The following is a 16,567-nucleotide window of genomic DNA, read 5'->3' on the forward strand; positions in this document are numbered from 1 at the left end:
TGTAGGTGCAAGTGAATGCCATGACTTATATAAAATCATGGGAGGATGGGGATTTAAAGGAGGAAATGATCCAGTATTCCCTGGAATATATTACATCTGTGGGAACCGAGCTTATTATAGGTTACCGGACCACTGGTATGGAACATTCTACTTAGTCCTGGTCTTCCCGAAAATATTTCATGTGGGAAGGGGAGAAGACGGTTTGCATGAAATAGGTAGACAATTAACACGTAGAAGGAGGGAGAGTTGGTCAGAAATTATAGGTTATATTTTTGGAGCACTGATACCAGCAGTTGGAATATCTCTGAATGCGCATAAAATTTGAAAATTGTCTACAGTTGTGGATCGTTTATCATCCAGCACAGCTGGAAGGTTCTTAATTGTGAATACCGAAATGGTTGCCATGAGAGCTATGATTATGCAAAATCGACTTGCCCTTGACATTTTATATTGGCTAAAGAGGGAGGAGTCTGTGGAATGCTGAAAGTGCAACATTGTTGTACTTACATTCCTGACAAAAGTCAAAACCTAAAGAAATACATTAAGAACATAACTGATTTGCATGAAAGAAATTGTTCCACTGGAGGTTGAAAGTGTTTGGGAGAAACTTGGTAAACGTTTTTCTACTATTAAGAATGTATTAACAAAATTAGGTAGTTCTTTTGTGGGTAAAATACTGATACCTGTGACCTTTGTGATTATATTAGTGTTAATATTGAGACTAGGATGTGTGTGCATAAAAAGAAGAAAATTACAAAATAAGATAAAAAGAGAAGTTAAGAAAAGAAGAGAGAAGGAAATAAGAGAAAGAGAGATAGAAGATATAGAATTAGAAGAGTTGCAAGAAAACATGTACAAGAAAACAAAAGAGAATGATATGGGAAACACTATGATGTAATCTAACAAATGCAAGGGAACTGAGTAAAACCATTTCCGTAGAAAATTTAGAAAATTTTGTGATTAGTGGTGATGTTAAAAATCACCAAAGGGGGGATTGATGGAGCAGGTAAAACACAATTTTGTATACTACCTCCTCTATTTTGCATGAAATTAATTGCGTAATCATTCTAAGAATTAACTCGTACTAATTAGTTAGTGAGAAATCATTAACCAACCCTTACACCTTGATAAACACAAGACACACGTGGGACTAAATTGCTAATTGCATGGCAGAACAACTCATTAATTAACTGTGGTACGCAAACTAACTTTAGATTGTGGTGAGATAGAGAATTGCATGATTCATGTTGCTTTTGTGATGTTTTGTGCTTTCAGTACTGCAGAATGGTGAGTATTATTACTTTAAATGTTGCTACAAACTAGGAAAATACTAATATACATTGGGATTAGAGTGGGATTAAACATTAGAATCTACATTTCTATATTTTAATTACTGTTATGTCTGTTTTTGCTTACGTTGGCATTCGGGCCTGCTAGGCCGCAGTACTTGAAATGGAGCTCCTGTGAAGCCGCTGTCATGTGAGCGCGATAACTTCTGCGCAGAATCGGATGGCTCTGGAGGTCTCCAAGTGACCTCAGCTCCTACACCATCGTGTTCCTTGTCAATGATAGGAGCATGGAGGGTTGCCAAGTGATGAACGGTGTGAACTACCAAGGGGACAATGAGAGAACTGTACAAGGATGTTTGCTTGTTATTACTTCAGAACTTTTGCCTGTGAACAGGAGGAGAAAAAAAAAATACATTTTGCGATTTGCTATGCCAAGTCTCATGGAAACCAGTGGGTCATATGAAACTTTTAAGAAATTGAAAGTTGACCCGGACTGGCCAATCAGAACAGTTTCTATCCCTAAATTGTTGATCTAAAGTAAGAGGGAAAAAGTGTATAAACGACCCTCATCCGCCCAAGGGGGGTGGTTCACTGGACTGATCTTCCGTGGCGTTGGGTCTACGTTGAGCTGATGAAGATTTCCATGGTTTACCTTGGGTTTCTTTAATTTCGGGAAGTTGTTTCCTCTGATGGTTTGATTATTGCTGTGGGTTGGACAGTTTTCTGCTGGAGACTGTAGCAGAGACTTTGAAAAATCCTCTGTGTGGTTGGAGGGTCACCAACGTTTGATATTTGGTAAATATACAAGCATTTCTAAATCTATGCTTATGTTCCAAAGATGTGATTTCTTCTTGAAATAAACCGAATTATGTTATATTCTGTAGCGCCTAAATGCTAATGCAGAGCAAATTAATATTAGATAAACAAATTTGGATTAATAGGAAATGAGTTTGTGATTCTTTAATTGAGTACCAACATTATTCAAATGTTTCCTAGTCTTTAATTGTACTTTAGATGGTTCTAAATCACCATCAACCAGTCCAACTAATTGGACGGTCTAACAAGTGGTGGAGTGCCTTGATGTTAAGGTCAGGATTCTATAGGTGCTGATGTATATAATGTATATAATATAAAGAAATTCCATCCCTGGTAGGTAAAAGGTACCCACATGTCCAGCGCTTTTTCTCCTGTGTACAGATTTGTGTAAGACGAGTGCGTGTTGGTGTTATGGGCCCCACCTATGAATGAGCGTATGAATGAGTGGTTGTGATGACGAGTCTGTGACATAGGGAGAATATGTAAATTTGTCAGTTTTCCGCTGGAGCTCTACCTTGTCACGTCTTCCCATTCTCTAAGTGTTCTGGGATTCTGGATCATTAATGAATTTTCAGTCAATCCTCTTTTGTTTCAAATTCAATTTTAATTCTTTAATCAATTCCTCATGTTCCTCAAATGTACGATGAGCATGTTTTCCTACATCTGCAGCCGAAAATTGCAATTTATTTTAATTATACAATGGCATGTTATCATAAGTTCCAGTTTCTGCCATTATTTCCACATCCCTATTGAGTTTGAAAGTATTAATCTCCACTACTTCTGTCCTATTTCTGCCACCTGCACTTGCACATGAGCCTCCTTATAAGGTTTCAGTTAACAATTTATCCAGAAGCTCATCGCCTCCCTCAGAATCACTCTCATTGTTTTTTAATTTTTCTTTTCACTTTTGTCATCATCATTTGTTTTCTTTTTGTGTGATTAGTCAGTAATGGCAGGAAAAGCACCTGCAGTTTCTAGCCTTCCCATCTCTATGCCATTTTCTGTAAATGCAATCTCACATCTATCCAATGGTTGATATGTTACAATTTGTTCCTTCAACATGTTCTTATGTGCTTTCTCATTCACCATGTAGTACTACTCATTCAGGGCTCCGAATTGTGCAGGTCTAGGCTGCGGATTCATCTCAAACATGACACACCTCAAATTCTCAATCTTTTTCACATCAAATGTTTGATCACAGAAAATTGCAACTTTTTATCGTCATTAGTAATTCTATTCTTTAAGCTACAGGCATGTATGTAATCCATGGTCCAAGAGCATTTCATGGACAGGTGTACAATTGGGGGCAAAGCCTCTCCCCCATGAGTAGGAATCGAAGACTTATTCAAAAGTGCACCTATTTTAATCTCAACCTAGCTCACATTAAACATAATACTAATACAACCAATCACATACGATTTCAAAACAAGACCTGAAACGCAATAACCAAAACAAATAATCCTTTGTCTTCCTCCTGAGATACGGAACAGATAATCTAACTCACCAAAGAAAAGTGTTAGTACCTTAAATGGCTCCAATCACAGCACGAAAGGCTCTCTAACATCGGCAACCTACCCTCAGCGTGTTTATCCTTGTGCAGAAATGATGCACAGGATTAGTTCTCATACACAGCTAGACTATTAATAATATATGTAGTATTTTAGTATTGGCAGAGAATGTTTTGTTCTCAATAATATTAGTATTTTCTGCCAATAGTTCTGATGTTGTCATGAATTGCAGTTCTGAGAATGTTATGGTTCAAGTGGGGACTGTTGTCTGAGGGCAGTTACTGATGCGCTTAAAGCTGGATGGACCTGTCAACCGTGTAGCCACTACAATAAATCTTCTGAACTTACCTTGGCTCCAGTGTCTTCACTACAAACATATTGGTGACAATCTGGCTACATGGTAGAACCCACTACGTGTGTAAAGGTTTTTGCTATTTCTCCTGTGCTGTCATACACACTGTTCCTGCAAGCATGTACTGTCGTGGTTCCTGCCTTGATGTCATCTTCTTCTCACTTCAGGACATTTGTCAGCTCTGGATTTCATCTTATAGTTCTACGGTTCCTGAGGACTGCGAGCATCCTCTCTTATGTTGTGTTTACAAAATGTACACGATCCATGACTCTGGCCTGCGCCAGTCCAACGACTTTGCCTTCTTTTATGTGCTGGACCGGATTCCAATTCATTTTTATTTGAATCGGTCTAGAGTTCTGCCGGTGATTAGCGCCCACTTCGTGCTCTGTCCTGTGTGCTGTGTTGTGCGCATACGCAGGATAGACATCATCAGCACTTTCTGAGTTCCCGAAGTGACAGTGGAAATGTCATCTTGGCAACGACTGCTCCTATCGACGGTGGTTCCATAATGCGCAGGATACACGTCATTGTCAGGACCCCACAAGCCTTACCTGTTTTTGCTTGCGGAGTTATCTCGCAGGGACGTCGTGAACAACCTCCACCATTCCCCTCCCTACCTGATCAAGGTGACAAAACAGACCCAGGCAAGGATGGGATCAGGGGAAGGTGCCTAAAGGTGTCGGGAAGGGATGTCGTGGAGGAAGATCAGGTAAGGAATCCCACTAGACCGGGGGCCGTTCTTCTGGGTATCGCCAGCTATACAAGGGAAAGAAGCTTATTAGATGCGTCTGCCTTTTTGCTACTGGGCATGCAATCATTCACAACAACCATTCGGCAAGGAACAAAGTAACCAAAATCCAAGAGTCACCTGGCATATGAGGATCGGGCTCCACTCGTGGGTTGCTCAGAAGAGGGCTGTATCAGGGCTCCCAACGTCTGGTGTCAAGAAGGCAAAGAAGGGTCATGCAGACGTGCATGATGGCAATGGTCAGTGATGAAAACAAGGGCGCTCCTGCGCAATGAGAATGAAACAAGGGAAACCATGAACACACTTCCCCATGCGTGTCATGGAACAATCGATCAACAATCAAGAAGAAAAGGTGCTCCTGCGCTGAACAGGCAACAAAAAGGTATGTGACCACGCTTCCCTATGCGTGTCACTAAAAATGAAGGGTTTACGCGCTCCTGCGCTGGTGAGAAGACCGGTATCTCAGTGACCACGCTTCACTTGCGTGTCTCGGTAGGTCAGGGGTGTGGGCGCTCCTGCGCCAAGGCAAATCAAGAAACCACTGTGCGCACGCTTCCCAAGCGTGACACAGAATAGCAGGGGAGTAGGCGCTCCTTCGCCTGGAAGAAAACAAGGTGTACCGTGCCCACGCTTTCCTAGCGTGACACGGAAAGCAGGGGGATAGGCGCTCCTGCGCCGGTGAGAAACAAAGGACGTGACCGTGCCCACGCTTCCCCGCGTGGCACGGAAGGCAGAAGTGCAGGCGCGCCAGCGCCATGTGAGAGGGTGCAAACAGCCGCAACACGCTCTCCAAGGCGTGTCGCGGTACGAACCTGCCACAAGGTCTCGGTTGGGGTCCGTCAGGGAATCGGAGCTTCGCTGGTGGTTGCAGCTTCAATGGGAGCTGGAGGATACGTTGGGCGGACGGCGGTCAGCAGCAGCTATGGATCTTAACTGGAAGCACTGACGGGATTGAGCGCCGCAGCTTATAGCGGTCTCACCTGGAAGTGCTTCCTGTGTTTGAGCACTAGACCGCTAACCATGAGCGGTGTAGTGCTCCGTCTGCCGGAACCCACCATGCGTTCGCGCATACACACCCCCGGCTGGGTCCATGACAGTATCCCCTCCCAAGATGCCTCCTTCCCTTACACGGGGGCAGCGGGCCGTGGCTTGCATGGGTACACTAGCAGGGGAGCATAGCGTACATGCGAGAAGGGTTCCCAGGAACGCTCTTCGGGCCCATACCCCTTCCAGTCCACCAAGTAATAGAGCCGCCCTCTGGTCCTACGGGAATCAAGGATGGCCCTCACTTCATATTCCTCGTGATCGTCCCTAATAATGGGAGGTGAAGGACCATCGACATGGTATTCTGGATGGGCGGGACGCAGGAGGGATACATGGAATACTGGGTGTACCCTCATGTGTTGGGGTAACGTAAGTCTCATTGCCACATGGTTGATTACTTTCTCGATAGGGAAAGGGCCTACATAACGTGGCAGCAGTGTTTTTGGGTCCATGCACGTTGAGGTTTTTTATCGATACCCATACCTCGTCCCCTACCCTGTACTCAGGTTCTTTTTGTCTGTGGACTTCAGCATAATGTTTGTGGTGTTCTTTGGCTTTGGCGAGCTCGAACCGGGCCTCTTACCACAAGCTGTGAAGAAGGGCATGATACTCTTGTACGGTAGGCATGTTACAGGGCATTGGTCTTTCCCATGGTTCTGACCGTGGGTGTCGTCCTTGTAGACAAAAGAAAGGTGATACTCCCGTGGACGCATGTTTGCTGTTGTTATACGCGTATTCCACCATCCAGAGTGCTTCTGACCATTCTTGTTCTATGGATAACAGCAAGCAGCGGAGGTATTGTTCCATGGTATGGTTGGTACGTTCCGCCTGTCCGTCCATTTGTGGATGGTACGCCGTGGAAAGACAGGTTTCCATGCCCATATTTTTGCATAACTCGGTCCAGAATCTGGATATGAATTGGGAGCCCCTGTCCGTGATCAGCACTGAGGGTACCCCATGTAATCGGATTACGTTGTATGCAAAGATCAAGGCCAATTCGAGTGCTGATGGTAATTTTTTCAAGGGAACGAAGTGTGCCATTTTCGTTAGGTGGTCCACAATGGTGAGGACGGTGGTAAAGCCGGTCTTAGTTCTTGGTAGCTCCACCACGAAGTCCATGGATACCATATGCCAGGGGTAAGAAGGGACAGGAATCGGATTCAAGAGTCCTATCTGGGGACTGGAATGGGTCTTTCCTTGTATACAAACGGAACAACGAGCAATGTATGAACGAACGGTGGTATCCATGGAAGGCCACCAAAAATGTCTGTGTAAGAGGTCCAAGGTTTTGTGGAAGCCCGGATGGATGGATAGCTGATGGTCATGGCACATGTACAAGGCTTGTTGTTGATGGCTTTCCAACGGGAGGTAATACTGCTTTCCTTTGAATAAAAAGCCATCGTGTGCCGTAACCCCGACCAGGTCCCCGATCCATTCTTCTGCTTCTTTCTGTTTTAGATCGTCATGTAACCGGGTGAAGAAGGAAGAGGAGAGGACTACCCCTTGGAAACATCGCTCGGGAATAATGAACACCGGTTCGGTCTTTGATACGTTGTCTTCGGTTTCATCCAATCTGGACAAGGCGTCTGCCTTGGCGTTTTCTTTCCCGGGGCGATAGGTGATCAGGAAGTCATATTCATTGAAGAACAGGGTCCACCTTAATTGCCTGGAGGTAAGAGCTTTGGCTGACCGAAGGAACTGTAGATTCCGGTGGTCGGTGTATATGGTTACTGGGTGCCGTGCGTCTTTGAGGTAATGGCGCCATTCCTCAAAGGCAGCCGTGATGGCGAGTAACTCACGATCCGAAATGGTGTAGTTGCGTTCTGCAGGCAGGAGTTTACGGGAGTAGAAGGCCACAGGGTGCAGCAATCCGGTTTCAGCATTGCGTTGCGATAGCACTCCTCCCAGAGCGTTTTGCGATGCATCTGCTTCCACCACGAAGGGTTATCTAGGATCAGGATGCCTTAGGACGGGAGCGCTGGAAAACCTCCTCTTCAGGTTCTGGAACGCCTCCTCCGCTGCAAGGCTCCAGGAAAACGGCCCTACTTTACGCAGCAAGCTGGTGATGGGTGTGACGATGTTAGAGAATCCTGTAATGAATCGCTGATAGTAGTTGGCAAACCCTAAGAATCTCTGGACCTGTTTGACGGAGCAAGGTGATGGCCATCGTAGAATTGCTTCGACTTTTCTGGTGTCCATTCTGACCCCTTCAGGGGTTAGGATGTGTCCTAGGAACTCGACCATGGTGGTGTGGAACACGCTCTTCTCCAGTTTAACGTAGAGACCATATGACTGTAGTTGTTTCAGAACAGCTCGGACGTGGTTAATGTGCTCGGGAATGTTGTTGGAGAAGATTAAGATGTCGTCGATGTAGACGACACAGAAGCAGTCCAGGTACTCCCTTAGCACTTCATCTATGAGGAACTGGAAGGCTGCAGGGGCGTTGCAGAGCCCGAAGGGCATGAGTTGATATTCAAATAAGCCGTATTTTGTCTGAAACGCGGTCTTCCATTCGTCCTCCTCTCGAACCCTGACGAGATGGTAAGCTCCTCGTAGATCGAGTTTGGTGTAAATAGAGGCGTTCTTCACTTGATCTAACAGGTTTGAAATGAGCGGCAGGGGATACCGTTTTTTTATTGTTATTGTGTTCATTGCTCTAAAGTCAATACAGGCCCATAGATCTCCTTCCTTTTTGGCCACGAAAAAGAGAGAGGAAGAGACAGGTGATTTGGAGTGGCGTATAAAGCCGTTTTGCAGATATTCGGCAGGATAGAGGCGTAAATGATGGTTTTCTTTTTCTGTAAGCAAATAGACACGACTACAGGGAAGGGTTGAACCTGGTATGAGGTCTATCCTGCAATCGAAGGAGCGGTGAGGAGGCAAGGTGCTAGCCCCTTTCTTATCGAACACAGAGGCCAGGTCTGCGTATGCCTCCGGTACGTTTTCTTGGGTGACCAAACCCATTCCTCTCAATGGCACCGAGCGAGCTTGTACTGTGAGATCACCTGCCACTGCCTCCTGAGGATAGCAGGTGGCAGTGCAATGGGTGGAGTCTAGGGTCATGATCTGGGTCTTCCAGTTGATGCAAGGGTTGTGCGTTACCAACCAAGGAAGCCCCAAGATAAGCTTAAACTGGGGCGCATCAATAACGGCAAAGGCGATGGTCTCCGTGTGCCCGTACGTGCATGTCATTCTCATGGCTTCTGTTTGATAACGTACAAGTCTAGAGGTCAGGTCGGTGCCGTCCACGGCTTTCACGCTTTCTGGTTTACTCTTGGTCACTGTTGGTATACCCAGTCCTTTCATGTAACGTGTGTCTATGAAATTTCCTGTGGCACCGGAATCAATGCGGGCTGTGACTGTCCATTTCTGGCCTTTGAAAGACTGCAAGGTTACTGACAAATCCATGTGCCTGACGTTGGCGAGAGGGTCGGCAAGGGGGTTCTGCATGGAGGAAGAACCCAGTAGCTCACCCCCTTCGCCTACTGGGTTTCGTCATTTCGCGCTTCATCCCTGCGGGTCACGGAAAGAACAGAAGGTTTGTTGGTTTTGGCTGGTTTCACAGGGCATTCCTTAACAAAATGTCCGCTTTTGCCACAATACAGGCATAAGTTCTGTTTTCGTTGTTTCTCTTTCTCATCCCGGGTTAGGGGACCACGGACTCCTCCGATCTGCATCGGTTCGGGTGCTTCAGGGCTCCTCCCGGGTTCGTCCCTGGTTTTTTCTCGGAGCGTCATGAACCGAGGCTCTATGCCTTTGGTTTTTTGGTTTTTTCGCTCCTGTAGCCTGAAGTTAAACCTAACTACCAGGTCTATGAAGGCTCCAATATCCTCTGGAGGTTCGGATTGTTGAGAGAGGAGGTCTTTGATGTCATCTCGCAGTCCTCTATAAAACACGGATACCTGCTTGGATTCCGGCCACCTTGCTTCAATAACCAGTCTATTGAAGGTGGTAATGTAGTGCAGCAGGTCGGTGGAACCTTGTTTTAGGTTTAGGAGCTCATTATCGGCGGCTTGCACGAACGTATGGCGGACGAACATTCGCCCGGAGTGTTTCCTTGAAGACGGGAAGACTATACAGCATAGGATCATCGTTTTCGACCAAGGCTATGGACCATTGGGCGGCGTCACCTCCAAGATAGGACAAGATAAATGCGACTTTGGACGCATCGTCCGGAAAGGCGGAAGCACGTGCCATGAAGTGCAACTGGCATTGATTCAGAAAGATGCTACACTTGGTGCTATCACCATAAAAGCGTTCTGGAGGTGCTAGCTGGACCGGATGAGGTGTTATTACTTATATAGGTGGGTTGTGGCCTTGCTGATCGGGTACCAACCCCCCGGGAGTGAAAACAGGAGGGCGTAACACACCCCCCGGCCTGGCCCTGACTGCAGAGTCTGGGCCCCAGGCCCCCGTCTGTCCTGCTGCTACCTGACCTTGGAGCACCGTGATGTCTTGACGAAGACTCAGGTTGTCTGCCTGTATATAGGTCAGCAAAGCTGCGATGTCCTGCAAGGTAATGTCGGGGTTGCTCATGGCGTCCAGGCGAGATATAATTCGCGGGCTTCCAGTTCTGTCAGGACCCCACAAGCCTTACCTGTTTTTGCTTGCGGAGTTATCTCGCAGGGACGTCGTGAACACCCTCCACCGTTCCCCTCCCTACCTGATCAAGGTGACAAAACAGACCCAGGCAAGGATGGGATCAGGGGAAGGTGCCTAAAGGTGTCGGGAAGGGATGTCGTGGAGGAAGATCAGGTAAGGAATCCCACTAGACCGGGGGCCGTTCTTCTGGGTATCGCCAGCTATACAAGGGAAAGAAGCTTATTAGATGCGTCTGCCTTTTTGCTACTGGGCATGCAATCATTCACAACAACCATTCGGCAAGGAACAAAGTAACCAAAATCCAAGAGTCACCTGGCATATGAGGATCGGGCTCCACTCGTGGGTTGCTCAGAAGAGGGCTGTATCAGGGCTCCCGACGTCTGGTGTCAAGAAGGCAAAAAAGGGTCATGCAGACGTGCATGATGGCAATGGTCAGTGATGAAAACAAGGGCGCTCCTGCGCAATGAAAATGAAACAAGGGAAACCATGAACACGCTTCCCCATGAGTGTCATGGAAGAATCGATCAACAATCAAGAAGAAAAGGCGCTCCTGCGCTGAACAGAAAACAAAAAGGTATGTGACCACGCTTCCCTATGCGTGTCACTAAAAATGAAGGGTTTACGCGCTCCTGCGCTGGTGAGAAGACCAGTATCTCAGTGACCACGCTTCACTTGTGTGTCCCGGTAGGTCAGGGGTGTGGGCGCTCCTGCGCCAAGGCAAATCAAGAAACCACTGTGCTCACGCTTCCCAAGCGTGACACAGAATAGCAGGGGAGTAGGCGCTCCTTCGCCTGGAAGAAAACAAGGTGTACCGTGCCCACGCTTTCCTAGCGTGGCACGGAAAGCAGGGGGATAGGTGCTCCTGCACCGGTGAGAAACCAAGGACGTGACCGTGCCCACGCTTCCACGCGTGGCACGGAAGACAGAGGTGCAGGCGCTCCAGCACTGTATGAGAGGGTGCAAACAGCCGCGACACGCTCTCCAAGGCATGTCGCGGTACGAACCTGCCACAAGGTCTCGGTGGGGGTCCGTCAGGGAATCGGAGCTTCGCCGGTGGTTGCAGCTTCAAGGGGAGCTGGAAGATACGTTGGGCGGACGGCGGTCAGCAGCAGCTATGGATCTTAACTGGAAGCACTGACGGGATTGAGCGCCGTGGCTTATAGCGGTCTCACCCGGAAGTGCTTCCTGTGTTTGAGCACTAGACCGCTATCCATGAGCGGTGTAGTGCTCCGTCTGCCGGGACCCACCATGCGTTCGCGCATACACACCCCCGGCTGGGTCCATGACAGTCATTGGCATCTTCTAGTTTCCAGGAGTGATGGTGGAAACGTCACCTTGGCAACGGCTACTCCCATCGACGACAGCTTCTCAACTGCAGCCACACCCAGCACCTAGCTGGTCTGAAGCGCACTGTTCCGCTAGATGACCACGGTAAGCTTGGCAGTCACCACCCTACTATCGCCAGTGTCGAGTCGGCCACTGTGGGGTAACTTCTGCCTCCACTTCTTCCAGAACATTGCTTGTGTGAGAGCAGCTGGAAGTTTGTGAGTATAGCGGATCACAGTGATTCACACACCCTTCGTAATTTATAACATTTTATGCGCTTAAGCAAGGAATTTGTAGTTATCTTCTAAAGCAGTGTTCATGTTGCGGATCACAGTGATTCACACACTTTCAAGTTAAATATAGATTTTTATTGTTTCATGGCTGACCTCAGTGATTCGCACTCCCATTTGTTATTCTCTCATACATTATTTATTCTTATATAGTTCTTTTGGGTGTTGCGTTTCTGAGGGTCATATGGTCAAACTTTTGTTTATATTGTACAGTTATATATATTTTTTTGCATCCTATTTGCTTGACATATCAGTCTATAACTCTCTTTATAGAATATTCAGGGTATTTTGAACAGCTTTCAATATCATACAGTTGATTAAAATGATTATATGTTTGGGGAATGTCAGGTATATCACAGAACACATTTTGTCTTTTTTTCCTCATTGTTTTTACGATGTATTCTATGCAAGCTGTCACACCACCCCCATCTTTTCTGGACAATCCTGGTGAACCACCCGTCACGTGGGAGGTATGTTTTGACGCATTTGAAACCTACCTTGGAGCAATTGGTGCTCCAAGGTTTCGTGCTGAAAGGAAGAAGTGTTTACTGCTGCATGTTCTAGGTTTCAAAGGGAAATCCATTTTTAAACATTTGCCTGACATATCACATGACGATACTCAAAATATTGATGAGTATCAGGAAACCGTTTGTAAACTTAAAACCAGGTTTGACAAGCAAACCCGTCTTATGGTATTGAGACACAAATGTTTCAAAAGGAAACAAGTTGAAGGAGAAGATGTAGATGCATGTATATCAGTTTTACGGAGGCTAGCCTCTGTCTGTCAATTTTAAAGTTTTACCGATTAGCTTATTAGATACCAATTTGTATGTCAATGCAAAGATAAGCAGATAAGACAGAAACTTCTTGCTATGGGGAATCCATCTTTAGATGAGACCATCAAAGTAGCTAAAAGTATCGAGATTTCGCAAGTTTCTTTGCAATAATTAGATAAAAAGCCCTGTGAAAGTGTCAATGTGGTGGGGGCAAGTAAGTCCAAGCAAACATCTGCTCGCAACTTCATGTCAGTTTTTACTAGTATCAAGAATAAGGCAGACACTAATAGCCACAACAGTAGCAATATGTGCTTTCGGTGTGACAATGCCCTGAACCCTAAAGGACATTTTGCCAAGGTCTATCTGAAAAAGAGATCTCAAAAGAAAACAGTGGTGTGTGTGATGGAGTCTGAGGATGAGCCAGACACTGAAGTTGTTTCTATGATCAGAGATGAGCAAATGTATTTCCAAAGCAATATGAATGAACCAGTTGTAAGACATCCATCTTCTTGTGTAGATCCCATAGTAGAGGCGAGTGTTGGTGGCAAGGTTCTCAGGCTTTTGGTTGATTCCAGCGCTAGGTTCACCATGATCACTCAGAAATTGTTTGAAGAGACGTGGTGCAACAGAGAATTGATGCCTCCTTACCGTTCTGTCTCGTACAAAGGGCGTAAACAAGAACTTCTTGGTTTTATCGAGGCTATATTTGAGTTCAAAGGGAGGAAGATCAAGGGTAAGACTTACATTGCAGCCAAGGATCTCAACATTTTTGGATGGTTTCACCAAGGTTTGTTTGGGATGATACTCAGACCGGGTGCCAGGGAGCAAGTTTTGGTAGTTGCGTGCGAGGTGGGCCGGGTGAAATGGAAGGAGAGTTTCCCTTCTGTCTTTGGTGATAGTCTAGGCATGATTCGAGGTTCAGACACAAGATCATTGTAAAGAAAGGTGCTATTCCTGTTAAGCACAATCTTAGGGGAGTTCCTTTCAGTGTGAGAGGAGACCTTAACAAGGAGCTCAAGAGTTTGTGTGATAAAGGACTAATAGAACTCGCTAAGTCTTCTTTATGGTTATCTCCTTTAGTTGTAGCTCGTAAGAGGTGTGGACCACTGCGTGTAAGTGTGGATTTGAGGTCACTTAATAAGGAAATATTGGTTGACTCACACCCATTACCCACAATCAATGACTTATTTGCTTATGACAAAGGGGCTACATTTTTCTCCAAACTTGATTTGACCAGTACATACCACCAGATAGAGCTGCATCCAGACTCACGCCCTTTGACTACTTTTGCCTCTCACCTCAGGATGTTCCAATACCGTTGCATGCCGTTTGGGTTAGCATCTGCTGCATCTGTTTTTCAGAGAGTGATGCAGAATCTTTTGAGTGGGGTTGAAGGTGTATTGGTGTTTCAGGATAATGTCTTAGTTCATGCTAAAGATACCCAATCTCACAATGCTATTTTACGGCATGTGCACAAGATTTTTGAAAAACATGGGGTGGTTCTCAAGACTGAGAAGTACAAGTTTTTGTGTAGAGAAGTAGAATATCTCGGTCACTCATTATCTCAAGAAGGAGTTAGACCTAGATACGGTCTTATTGAGGCTATTGTAAATGTTTCTTATCCAAAAGACAAAACTGGAGTTAAATCCATGCTTGGTCTATGCGAGTATTACTGAATGTTCATCCATGATTTTGCCACCATTGTGCGTCCTATCAGCAACTTACTCAAGAAGGGTATCAAATTTGAGGGGTCTGAGGAATGTGTTACTGCGTTCAATCAGGTCAAATCCAGCTTAAGTAATAACAAAGCTCTTAAACCTTTTGAACCTGATTTGCCCTGCTGTATTGCTGTTGACGCTAGCAAGGTGGGTTTGGGTGCCATCCTGACGCAAGGTTGTGGTGATAAGGAAAACACCGTAGAATTTGCATCAAGACTGCTTAGGGATGCTGAACTTCAGTACTCTGTTATAGAGAAGGAGTTACTTGCTTTTTTGTGGGCTACAAAAACGTTTCATCCATGTGTATGGGGAAGGTGATTCAAGCTCCTAACTGTTCTCAAACTTTGGTTACCATTCTTGATAGTGGTGCTAGTAAGTGTTGTACTCTTAGGATTACAAGAATGGTTACCAGATTGCTTCAGTACCAGTTCGATGTGTTTCACATCTCCAATGGGAAGAATGGGAGGGACGATTTTATTCCTGCTTCCCACTGAGTAAAGATGAAAGTGAGGAGTTGGATTTCTATGAGCTCTGTGATGAGAATTTTGAGGAGTGTTTTGTAGCTGCCTTGGAACTTAGCATAGGTTCAGAAGAAGACTGGATGAGTGCTTTGAGGGATGATACGTTACTGCAGCAAGTGTGTGAATTGGTCAGGGAGGGCTGGCCCAAGGAAAGAGTGTTGTCTCCTCCTTTACAACCATACTGTAAGGTTGAGAGTGAGATTTTCCTGGAGGATGGTATGTTATTACTCTCTGATACGCTCCTTACTCCCCATTCAGTCAGACCGAATATCATTAGAAAGGCGAATGGTCATTTGGGAGCGACTCACTGAACCTCAATCTCAATAAACATTTTGGTGGACTAGTATGGATGTGGAGATTAATGAAATGATAGATAATTGTAGTGGGTGTAGAGCTGGTGATGAAAGCCTTAAAGTGGTGACACCTCCTGTATTACCCATCGAATGTCCCTCCGGTCCATAGGTCAAGTTAGGGATTAATGTTATGGGCTCTTTTGATTCTTTGCTGGGTGGCTGCAGTATATTGTAGTCCTTATGGCCTATGCGTCTAAATGACCAGAAATCAAGATGGTCAGAGAACCCAATGCTTCGAATGTGATTATGTTTTTGAGGAAGGTTTGCATGAAAGAAGGTTCCCTGAGGTACTTGTCTCTGACAATGGAATTTAGTTTTTAAGCAATGAGTTTGAGACATTTCTCACTTAATGTGGTGTAAAACATTTGAGGAGCTCTTTATACCACCCACAAACAAATGGACTTCAGGAAAGGATGAATCATGTGGTGGGGTAGTGCATCAAGTGGGCTAAGTCTGGGAACCATGACATTGCCAGATCTTTGGATAGCGTGTTGTGGTTTTATGGGACAACTTCACACTCTGCCACCAAAGTTTCACCTTTTGAACTCTTGAGGGGAAGGAAGTCGAACACTAGTTTTAGACCCGGATGGATGAGTAGATAGATTAAATCAGAATCTGATGTGATGAAACTTAAGGTTATTGTGATAGAAAACATGTCACTGACTCAAATAAAACAAAAAATATGGTATGATTTCAAGAAAGGTGCTAAAATAGTTCCTCTGAAGGTGGGAGAGATAGTCGGTATTAAGTCTCCCATTCATGTAAAAAAGGAAAGAGCAAATACAGTGCAACTACCAGAGTTGTGAAGGTTGGTAATAATGCTGTTCAACTGGAAAGTGGGCGTTGCTGGAATTTTGCAAAGATTGTCAGTGAGAACCAAGTTTGGTGGTGATTTTAACAAGGACATGACAAGTATGCCACTTTGTCCCAGTAAGTGTAGCAAAATGTCTGACTTAACCATGATGGATATTTGTAGGAGAAGCTCTAGAGTTATAGTCATTCCCAAGAGATTCCGTGAGTGATTTTTATTTATTAATTTTTTGTATTTCATTTTTATTTCATTGTTATATTTTTTGGGGGGGAGAAGGGAATTATGTAGTATTGGCAGAGAATGTTAGCATTCTCTGCTAATAGTTCTGAAGTTGTCATGAATTGTAGATCTGAGAATGTTATGGTTCAAGTGGGGACTGTAGACTGAGGGCAGTTACTGATGCGCTTAAAGCT

Source organism: Triturus cristatus, chromosome 8 (genome assembly GCF_964204655.1).
Source record: "Triturus cristatus chromosome 8, aTriCri1.1, whole genome shotgun sequence".
Classification (NCBI taxonomy): domain Eukaryota; kingdom Metazoa; phylum Chordata; class Amphibia; order Caudata; family Salamandridae; genus Triturus; species Triturus cristatus.